An 11,985-nucleotide genomic window follows, 5' to 3' on the forward strand; every position below is an offset into this window, starting at 1 on the left:
TGAGGGAGGCCTCTTCACAACTGTCAGACTAGTCTGTAAGTTTTAATTTCTTGAAAACTTGAGAATGGTGCTAGGGTACGATCATGGATGCAATCTTTTTCAATATCCGACCCAGGCTCGATATCAAACCATTTTTCTCGGTAATTTTCAACAAATATCTTATCATAATGTCTTCAACTAATCTCTTATCCTATTGTCTTTATATAGGTTTGTTGTCAATTTAGGGATTTTTTGAAACTAGGGAAACAACCTAGATGATCAAATTCTACCTGAATTGTTTCTAGGTTTTGTTCCTTTGCTTTCATGAGTTTTTTTTTTTAAAAAAAAAAAAAAACTTTTCTGGCTTGCTATTTGGGTTATTAGAGAAGGAGAGAAGGCAGTGGAGCAAACATAGGCCAAGAAGGGAAAAGATTTTTCAAATCCACAATGATTACAAGTTTTCATTCCCCAGCAGGTCTTTCACAAAAAACTAAAATTTTTTGCTGGTATTTTCATGCTATGAGAAGTCCTTACTTTTATGAATACAAGTACATGATGTTTAGTGCTTCCTCCAACTTTATAGAGCCCATATGTAAATCACATAAGATATCACCATTCACCAACTGAACACTTCTCTTAACTTGTGTCAAATCTACATGTCAAGGGCTTGAGTGAGTTTGGTTGATTCCACGATGTTATATTAATCTACAACAAATTTGAAACAATAACCTTGATTTTGACATTGTGAAGAAATGCAAGCCTTTTGTTGTAAAATTAGTCTCTGTCACATTCCAGAGTTGGTGATGATAAATACCTATAAGCCATTACTTTTAGTTGCAGAGAAATTATTAATCTATCAACTATCAAACTATTTGACTAAGGCAAATAACATTTGAGCTAATAATGGATTTTTCTTTGCATGTTTCCCTCATTAGGCACATCTCTTAGGCCTGTTTAGTTGCCCATGAATCAAAACCATTCATATTTTGTATAAAACTACATTCACAAATTGTTACTATAGTGGATAGAATGACTTATTTGTGCAAATTCATGAAATGCCACTCCAATTTTTTTCATTGAAATAAGTTATATGGTTTCACGTTTGGCTATGTTTTATGCTACATCATTTGTTGTTTGAAATAAGTTAATGATTTTTTGTTTTACTATAATGTGGATTTTAGCAAAAGATTTTTAATTTTTTTTTGAGAAAATTGGAATATGTTTGAATTCAAAAATGGCTTGAGAGGGAGTTATGATTAGTTCAAAAACCCTTTTATGAATTATGATTGTCCAACCCTATATGCATATAAGCATGCAAGGTTGTGTGTATTTTTCTAATTGGGAATAATTAATTTCATTAAATGTCTTTCTTATAATTGGAGGGTATTTTTTTAAATTGTAGGTTTGGAGAATTGACGGGTTTTTACTTGAGTTCTTCTAGGATGCAGAAGGTACATTTTTTGATGTGCCATAGTATGCATTCTTTGGCAAAGTTGTTGTTGAGTTGGGGATTGCCATTCTTCATCGCTTGGAGTTTTTAAAATGATTAATGATGTTTTTACTTTAATTTTAGGAGTTTCCCTCTTACCTATTTTCTTTATTTGGCCCTTTGTTTTACTAATCTACTTAAAATTTGTTCTTTTAATTTAAGGTTTTTTGAGCCAGGTTTGATCTTATTGAAATAAAAAAAGTTTCTGGGCAAGGTATGCTTCTTTAGTTTTAGATATTAGTTTTTGCATGTCAATGTCTATTAATTACTATTTTGTTTGTATATTTTGCTACTATAGTTTCTTTTTTTTTTTTTTTTTGGATTTCTTCATTGCATGTTATATAATTTATTTGGAGTTTGATATTAGAATTCATGTTTATTTTATGAAATTTTAACATTATGTTAGAATTTTTTATTTTATTTTATTTCTGAAGCCTAATTAATTTAGTTTTGCATATAATTCTAAACATAAAAGCCAATTAGGACTAGATGTAGTGCATAATTGAACATAAGTATAGGATTTAGAGGTTAGGCTTGGTACAATTATATTTACCTTCCACAAAACAAGTCACTATGGTAGTTGGAAATACTATATTATGGCCCATCTTTTTTTGGTTTCAAGTAGTCACAAATCACATAAACCCCAAATAATTTTGATTCCATTCTTTTCTGGCAAAATCTTTTTGTTGATAAGAATATACTCCTATGAAACTAAATCCCTAGTTGTTTCCAATTGATGATGGCACTCGGAACGAAAAATTAATTTTTTGATAAGTGAGATTTAAAGTAAATAAAAACCATATGAGTGTAGTATGAGATTTTAGTAGCACAATCGTTTTCAATACATAAAATTAAATTCATTGCTTTCCATATGATTTACTTTTCACAGCATAATTAAGCATAATCCTCACATGAAGCTTTTTTTTTTTTTTTTTTTTTGTGTGTACATTATTAATTTTTAATTGTCATGGTTGTTTGTAGTTCTTTTGGGCACTAATATATATTTGTCTAAATTTCATGATAATTTGATGAGCATTTTCTTTCATTGTTGCCTTTAATTATTATTTTTATAGGTTTGGGAAGAATTTTAGATTGCATTTTCTTTTTCTTTTTTCTTTTTTTTTTCAGCTAAAAGTAATTGCCTCTTTTCAGTAAAAAAATTTCAACTGAGTTTTGTTTTTCTTTCATCAAGCCAGTGACTTAGGCTGCTTAGATTTTGTGCAAAATGTGACTTTTACTGAAACCACCAACTAACAACTTTCAATCTACAAAATTTTTGACAAACATGAGATGGGATATAGAAGAAGGGATGNGGAGGCCTTTTGCGGAAGGCTTGGAGTTTGATCAGATAGACGGGTTGGAGAGGGCCTGGATTGAGAGGAGGTTTGAGAAGGAGGAGATTCTTATTGCTGTCAAGGAGTTGGCTGAGGATAAAGCCCCAGGTCTAGACGGTTTCACTCTAGCCTTCTTTCACCATTGTTGGCGAGTGGTGGAAAGAGACATTCTTGCAGTTTTTGAGGAGTTCTATCTTCACAGTAAGTTTGAGAAATCTTTAAATGCTACTTTCATAGCCTTAATTCCTAAGAAGAATGATGCTTCCAATATTCGAGATTTCAGGCCTATTAGCTTGGTGGGGAGTTTGTACAAGATTTTGTCTAAGGTTTTGGCGAACCGTTTGAAGCCGGTTTTAGATCAACTAATCTCTGAGACTCAGAATAGTTTTGTGGGAGGTAGACAGATTCTTGACTCTGTCCTCATTGCTAATGAGTGTGTTGATAGTCGAGTGAAGAGTAAGACTCCGGGGGTCATTTGCAAGCTAGACATTGAGAAAGCTTATGATCATGTGAATTGGGAGGCTCTTCTAGATCTATTGAAGAGAATGGGCTTTGGGGAGAAGTGGTGTAGATGGATTCGCACTTGCATCTCTACTGTTCAATTCTCTATTTTGGTTAATGGGGCTCCAGCGGATTTTTTTAGGAGCACGAGGGGTCTGAGACAAGGGGATCCTTTATCTCCTATGCTGTTTCTGGTCATTATGGAGGTTTTAAGTAGGATGTTGAAGAGAATTGAAGGTGCCGGCCTGATCAGGGGTTTCAAGGCTAATGGTAGAAGGGGGGAAGGGGAATGTGTATCGCATCTTTTGTTTGCGGATGATACTATTCTGTTCTGTGATGCGGAAGTGGAGCAGATCCTTCATGTCCGAATGCTTCTCCTCTGTTTTTAGGCAGTGACATGTTTGAAGGTTAATGTCTGGAAGAGTGAGATGGTTCCAATTGGGGAGGTTTATAATTTGCAAGCATTGGCTGAGATTCTAGGTTGTAGGATTGGGACATTGCCTATGACCTACCTCGGTATGCCGCTGGGGGCTTCTCATAAGTCCCCCTCTATCTGGAACCCTATATTGGAGAAAATTAAGCGGAAGTTGGCTGGGTGGAAGAAGTTGTATCTGTCAAAAGGTGGAAGACTGACGTTGCTTAAGAGTACTCTTGCTAGTCTTCCTACCTATTATCTATCTCTCTTTACCATCCCCTCGCATGTGGCTAATAAGATTGAGAAGATGCAAAGGGATTTCTTGTGGGGGGATTCAAAAGCTCATTTGGTGGGGTGGAATAAGGTGTGTGCTCCTAAGGCGAACGGAGGTTTGGGAGTAAGGAAAATTACTACTTTTAACCAGGCTCTTCTAGGAAAATGGTTGTGGCGGTTTGGGGTTGAAGAGAATCGTCTTTGGAGGAGGGTTGTAGCTCTGAAGTTTGGGGAAGAGTGGGGGGGTTGGTCTTCCAAGTTGGGTAGGAGTGTCCACGGGTGTGGCTTATGGAGAAGTATCTGGAAAGGTTGGGAGGTGTTTAGAAAATTCATTCAGTTTGAGGTAGGGGTGGGGGATAGAGTGAAATTTTGGACAGATCAGTGGTGTGGGGAATCACCACTCTATATTTCCTTCCCGGCTGTGTATGGGATTGCTTATTATAGAGAGGCATCTGTGGCCTCTTCTCTCGAAAGGTTAGGGTTTGCGGATGGGAGAAGCTGGAATGTTCGATTACTCAGGGACCCAAATGATTGGGAGTCAGGTGAGGTGGAGGTTTTCTTTCGAACCTTGGGCTCTAATTTACCTAAATCAGAGCATGGAGACCGTATGAGGTGGAAGTTGTCGAAGAAGGGGGATTTTGACATCCGCTCTTTCTATGATAAGTTTCGGAGTCCCTTGCCTATTATCTTTCCTTGGAAAGGTATTTGGAAGGTTAAGGCCCCTCCGCGCGTCTCTTTCTTTGTTTGGACTGCAGTTTGGGAGATCCGTACATGGGACAATTTGCGGGGTAGAGGCTTTGATTTTGTTGACTGGTGCATTATGTGTCGATGTAGCGGGGAGACGGTGAATCATTTGCTACTCCATTGTGTCAAAGCTCATCAGCTGTGGAGCTTGGTTTTCAAATCATTTGGGATCTCTTGGGTTATGCCAAGATCAATTGCAGATACGCTTTTTGGTTGGTGGAATTGGTTGGGAAAGCACTCCTCTAGCATTTGGAATTTAGTTCCTCTTTGTCTAATGTGGTGTATTTGGAGGGAGCGAAACTGGCGAACTTTTGAAGACAAGGATAAAACCGATGACCAGTTGCTAGCTTTCTTTAGTGGCTCTCTATTTGATTGGTCAAGGGCTTGGGGACTCACCTCTAGTGACTCTCTCCCTTTGTTTCTCAGTTCTCTTCTTTGTTCTTAGTTTTTGTTGGTTGTTGTTTGTTTTGTTGTTTTTCCTGTTTGTTTCCTCCCCTGTGTCCTATGCTTGCCTTATGTTGTTTTCATGAGGTAGTTTCTTAAATATACTTCTTTCTTACTTATCAAAAAAAAAAAAACATTTGAAATATAGATATTTATATTTATTTGAATTATTTTAGTCAATTTTTTATATTTTTACTAATTTAATATATTTATTTATTTTTTAAATAATTATTAAATTAATTATGATATTATTATGGTTCGATCTCAGTTTGACTTTAAAAACTTTAAATCTCTCCCTTTTATGGTTCTTTGAATGGTCCGGATTTCAAAACTATATCTGTAAATGACAATGTCATAAACAATCTCTACCCACTTAGTGTCACAGATACTATTTGATCCCTCAAGACATTGTCTTTGCTTGAATATATGTCATTGGTATAACAAATCGAAGAGCAAATTATGGAGAGAGATCACAACTTTTCTTTTCTTTGTTTCTCATGAAAAAAGTATATGGAAAAATGGTTTCTTTTTTCCAAATTGGGTAGGCTGTGGTTGGTCATGATTATTGAGAGTTGGAGCTGTTTGGTTGTTGATGATAAATGCATGAATGTTTTTAGAAAATGGGTCATAAATGTTTTTAGGGTTTGACAAGTTAGTTGTCAGTTGGAGCTTGTGTGTGTATGTTTTTAAAATAAAATTATTTCACACTTTGTTATTGAAATAGTTGTTACATTGTAAGTATTGCATATATTCACCAATTGTAGGAGATAAGGTCCCGAATTCTATAGATTTAATTTTTAACTTATCCCAATGAAAAATTATGTATTTCTTTTAATAATTAAAGTGCTATACAAAGAACAAACAGAGGGCTTATGATATTGTATGTATTTAAATTATAGGTGGGCAATTTTATCCAAACAAAAAAAATGTCTCAATTATGGCTTTGTGCAAAAAATAAATAAATAAAGTGTAGCAAATATGCTATTGCAATCCTGCTTTGTTTTTGAGTAGCTGTTTGTTTATTTTATTTTGGCCATACAAGAAATGCACATTTTATTGAAGTGTGCATTGTCATTTGTTGTTGGACTAGTACGCTTTTCTTATAAGGTTTTGTAATTCTATTTTAAAGATCAATGAACACTAGCCTTTTTAGATATTGAATATAGACTTCCAAATATATGCTTGCTATTTTTCTACTTGAAATTTCCAATGTTATATGAAATTTGAACTTCTCTTTAATGAGGTGAATGAAGAGCCAGTCAAGGAAAGACGAAATGTGGCCTTGAGCAAAAGAAGATTGTTGAACCATTCAAAAGGAATTGATAAGGATAAATATTTAATACTCACAAATAAGGATAAATACAATAATAGTACTCTTTTTTTCCCGATGACAACTTATTCTTATCCCACATATACCAAAATAACTTTATTTGCTTACCAGCCCAAAATATCTTTAAACTTTACTATGGTAAAAAACATAAGCTAAAATATTAAGTGAGCCCAACAATTGCAGCTCATGTTTCCCTCATCTCAAAACTAGACATGGCACTGGCCTTTTTTCAAAGCCATCTATTATGCAGGTTTGGGCATTATATTTAGATATAGTCATAGTTCTGCTGTTATAGTCCATAATTAATTCATTGCCAAGGAAAGCCGTTGTGGATGGCTGCCATGCTCTATTGAGTGTTACACTCCTGTCATGAACTGTGGATCGTGGATTTAATTGCGGAGTTTGCCAACTCAGTTGCTGGCATTAATTGGGTTGTAGGAACCATGCTTGAAGGAGATTTCGGATGTGTTAGAACAAATTCATGCTTTTTGTGAAATAGGTAGGACATATATCCTGTAGGACAGTTTCTAGATTGTGTAATAAGTAAGCGTAAGTGTTGGAGTTCTCTCTTTTGGAATTTTCCCGTGCATCGCACGGGTTAACGACTAGTTATATTAATAAGTAAGTCTTATTTTGTTTACTTATCAAATATGTGTGGGTTTTGGTTTAATTTAAGGTTTGGTTTACTACTCAAAGTAGAAGTTTTCTGCTCAGAAAAGTTAAGAGTTATGGTCTATATAAGTATCTTACTATACTCAAACAAGTCAGAGTTGATCAATAAAATATTGGTTTTGTGTATAGGCAAGTTGGCCTTAGTATTCTGTTTCCTCCCTTTCTCTTCTTTCTTGTGATATTATGTTCACAAAACTGTTCATAAGTACTGTTCATTCACACTGTTTTGTGTAGTGTTAACACTCACTTATTTGGAGAAATTCTATATCTGTTTCTCTCTCTCTCTCTCTCTCTCTCTCTCTCTCTCTCTTTTCAACCCTAAATTAAATATTTTTCCTTTTCTAGTGAACCCATATTCGTTCTTGAACCCTGATCCTTCTTCAAAAAGGTTCTAAACCCAAAATCTACAGATCTTCCTAAACTTTAACCCACCACAAGCGCACATAGGCAAGTTCTCCCATTTGTCCTATATCATTTTTGTTAGGTGTTTAGTTTGCTAGTCATTTCTATTATGTGTTAATTGGGTCTGCCTGATGCATTTATCCATACGAGCTTCTGTTATTTAGGTGGTGCTTATATTTTAATCATATGCATATTGGGACTTCTATGGGACAGTTTGATTAGCCTGCAATTTTTTTTTTTTATATTTTACAGATTTTATTAAGAATCTTATTGAGAGGAAGATCTATATTAAGGCTGTTAGATTTATTTGTGCCTTCAAGTTGGTTGACAAGTTTCCACCAGTACCACTTTTAAAAAAATACTTGGAGAATTCAAGGAGCTCTACAAAGAACTCATGCAAGAGAAAGAAATCACTTGAAGAAAAGGTATCCTATAGCTATCTTCCTCCTTTTCCATGAAATGCCAGCTTCCTAGTCTAGATACTTTTGCCCATCTTACACGTGAATGAATGCTCACAGGATAAGGCCGCAAATAGAGAAATAGCAGCTCTAAGAGACGTATTGGGATGAATTACAGATTACAACCTTGAATCCCAGTTCCCTCCCAAGGACATTGAAAGACGTGTTCTTGAGCTTGAAAAGCTAAAGGCTGAAAGGAGAAACGCTGCATCAACCTCTGCCGTCAAAGTTGGACCAAAACAGCCGGATGTGAAGAAATGTGATAATAGCGGTTCACCCCGCAAGCAGCAAGCGCAGCCACAGAATAGAAACAAACGTGCTCGAACTGCTGTCTCCACTGTCAGACCCCAAGCAATGCCAGTTCCTGCTAATGGAGGCCATGGGCATTTTGGTTATGCTGACAACTACAGTCTTTCTCCTTATCTGGGTGCTGGGCAGCAGTTTGTTAGAAATCATTACTTGTTTCATTTCTGACCTAAAGCTAAGCCCTAATTTCACAACCTAGATATGCTCACTGTAACAGTCCAATGTATAGTTGAGTAATTTTGGAAAACCAGTGTATAGTGGTAGCCTTGGTTAACCGTTTAACATTTTAGTACCCATCATCTATGAATCACTTTATAATCCAAACTTTTGTAGTTTAGAGAGGCTAGACATGAGTACATGGTAATAGAAAATTTTTGAAACCATCATTTATGGTCTTTATTGGGTTTCTTATACGTTATGGTAAGTCTACTATTGGAGAATCAATTGGGTGAAAGAATGGCATACATACCAATGATACCATTCATTCATGATTAAGTGTGCATGTCAATATATGGTTTTCCAAAGTAGTCTAGTCCCTCACTAAAGCATTAGGGAACTCTTTCAATGATCTATTTGGATGACCATTTGTGCAACAACGTGGTTTTGAAAATATCTGACTACAAAAGCTAGTGTAGGCTTGTTGAGTATGGACGGTGCTCAGCTATGGATCTTTCATCTTACATTTTGTCATTACTGTGAATGGGCTTACATGAGAATGACCCATCCTACTGAAGGAGACTACCTGAGTCGCTGTAAATGAACCAAGCCGATCATGATCAACTCGGGTTTGGCTCAATAAAAAGCTTATTTATGTTTGTTTATAAATAAGCTCAAGCTTGAACTTTAGTTTTAGGCTTGTTTCATAAACGTGCCAAGCCTAAGCAAAAAAATTTGTTCACGAACAAGCTTGTGAGCAATTAGGCTTGATACACAACATGAGACCACTACTATATTACCTTAATTTTTTCCTTCCTTTAAACTAATCAAGAATCACTTTAAACTATAGTTACATTTAAAAATAAATAAATAATTAAGTAAGCCACATATGATCATTTCCTATCAATCATCTAAAGTGAAGTTATAAAACATACTAGTATTTTCTCATTCATAATATTTACAAACAAGTATTTTTCTAGTCTTTCACCATCTAACGTGAATATAAAAATTGTATTTTGAACAATTGTTGAAGTTGTAGACAAAAAATGATGAATAAATGAATTTAATTATGTAAATTATTAATTTGAATAATAGCTAATCATAAGTAAGACTTGATGCATGATAAAATGAGTATACTATTTTCTTTTTCTTTTTTCTTAATTTTAGAGATTTAAGCATTTAATAATGTAACTTTTTTAGATTTCAAACTCAAAAACTTGACTTGAACTTGAGTTTGAGATTGATATTAAGCTTGAGTTTGGCTTGACTAATTAATCAAACCAAGTCAAGCCAAGCTCAAGCTTTTTGGCTTTTCCACAAGTTCAAACTCAAACACTATTTTTAGGCTTGTTACAAGCTTAAGTTAAGCTCAAGCTTTTGATTTTTCCTGACGTGTCAAGCTTGAACAAGCATTACTTGACAAAGCCCAACTTGTTTACAGCTCTATACCTGACCGCCACTCGATGAGGAAACATTTCGTATTTGAATGCAAGTAACATCAACAAATTCAATTTGATCAACTTTGTCTCTTGTTATCTAAGATGTTTAGACTAGGCTAGAGAGCTTCTTATGATAATCTCAATGAGTGAATTGTAGTCAAAATTCTTATTGTCAAATATACTTTGCATGATTCATGGATCCTTTTTCGTTAGTGAATATTGCTAGAATCAAATACTCGCTAGAATCAACAAACAATTGCCATAACCTTCTCTTCAAAGAGGAAAAAGTACTGATCCGGGTGGAGGAAAAATACCAATCCCGGGGCCATCCCCCTCACCATCGCACTCACACCTTTAGATTTTTCAGAGAACTCAATTTTCAATAGATCTAACTGACATCTTGATCTTCATCAAATCTAATAACTTAATTTTCTTCAAATCTTTTAGGTCCTTACTTCAAATTACTAGTCTCAACATCCTAACTCGCTCCACAAGATGATACGATGGAACTAACAGTTTGATTGCCTATGTAACTTTATTTTATCAAGTAGTAACCCAAGTCTTATCATTTGACTTGGGTTGGAATTTTTCGAAACTCAAAACTATACTAAAATTTATGGGCAAAACTAGAATTTGAACTTTCCAAATAGAAGGAGGGAATAAAGAAAATAAATTTCATGTAAACCCAAACTAACATCCACTAAATATTAACAAGATGTCAACAAAAAGAAAAGTAAAAAAAAAAAAATCAACTAAATCATCTAACAAAATGGAATTTAATATTCTTTTAAATTCTAAAATATTTGAATGGGTCACGTGCCCATTTTATTTTTGGATTCTTTGTGCTAATTTTAGTTTTAGAAGGGGGGTCTAGTTTTAACTCTCAATTCTTGAGGGGTCAAAAATAAAATATTCAAAATCTTAAAACCAAATGTATATATTAAACATAAAAAAATCCATGACAAATTGACAGTAAACTAAAAGTATCACTAATATATAGTGTATAAAAAATGATGATGCTCAAGAAATCAGTAGGCTAAATGCTCTAGGCATCAATGATCTGGTAGTCACTTGAAAGGCCTGAAAAGAAAACACACGATCAAAGGTGACCAGTCTGGGCCGGCCAAGAACCCTCTAATGCTTAAGTTAGTTTCTCTCTCAAATTTTGGAGTTCCAACTTTTTGGGAAATGTTTCACACTTACCTCATTTGGTCTGAATGGGATGTTTATATAGGATGCTCTTAGAGCGGTTATTTAACTTGTAACTTCCCTTACATTTAAGGAAGTCAAAGAGTTCAATCATAACTTCCGTAACTGCTCTGGGAGTTATCATATTTCATCTTCCATAACTGTTATTGGTAGTTAAGCATTCAGTAAGAAGATACAATAGTGAACTAGGGCCTTATACATGTTTTGGAATAATAACACGTGGTTCAGTTTACTAATTGGTGTAGACAAACTTCTTGGGATTTTCTAAGCGTTGGGGATATTCTTGATACAACCTTCATAGACGTCCATAGGCTCATGATTGACCCATAACTCGAGGGATGACCATTTCGTTAAGCATGGATATTTGTCTTTCTAGCCTGGACGACTCTTGTGGACGAGCTTGGAGTACAATTTTTTGGTTTACCATCAGTTGCCCCCTTGTCCAGGAGTCGTCCAAGGTACCATACGGCATAATGTTACTTTTTGGGATATGTGTCCTTATGTAAGGGATTAGGCATGCCACGTGTCATGATTTCATTGGTGGTCGATTGTGTCAATTTATTTTTTCAAGGAGCATGCCATGTGTCATTTTGTGGTTGGTCACGTCGTTTTAGATGCCAAATTCTACTTCCTATAAATAGTAGAATCCCTCTCCTACCTCTTACATTTTTGAGATTTTCTTCTTTAACACTTGTCATCTTAGCCCCTCATCTAGAAGTGTCTCCTCGTCCTTAGTCTTCTTCCGTCTAGAGCCAGGTATTTTCCTTTTCCTTATTCTTAGGTTTTCCTTCAAATTTCAACATGTCTGAAGTAGTTGTCTCCTCGTCTAGTAAT

The 11,985-nt window shown here is 35.1% G+C and overlaps 1 non-coding gene across 1 annotated transcript; it reads left to right on the forward strand.

The window, feature by feature from the left end:
- The first annotated feature begins 7,462 nt into the window (after positions 1-7,462).
- On the forward strand, positions 7,463-8,730 carry LOC112029447 (uncharacterized). The gene is made up of 2 exons (XR_010627750.1): positions 7,463-8,008; positions 8,102-8,730. It is a non-coding gene; the product is annotated as an uncharacterized LOC112029447 (transcript).
- Positions 8,731-11,985: the final 3,255 nt, after the last annotated feature.

The sequence above is a fragment of the Quercus suber genome, unplaced genomic scaffold (assembly GCF_002906115.3).
Source record: "Quercus suber isolate HL8 unplaced genomic scaffold, Cork oak 2.0 scaffold_30, whole genome shotgun sequence".
NCBI classification, from domain to species: domain Eukaryota; kingdom Viridiplantae; phylum Streptophyta; class Magnoliopsida; order Fagales; family Fagaceae; genus Quercus; species Quercus suber.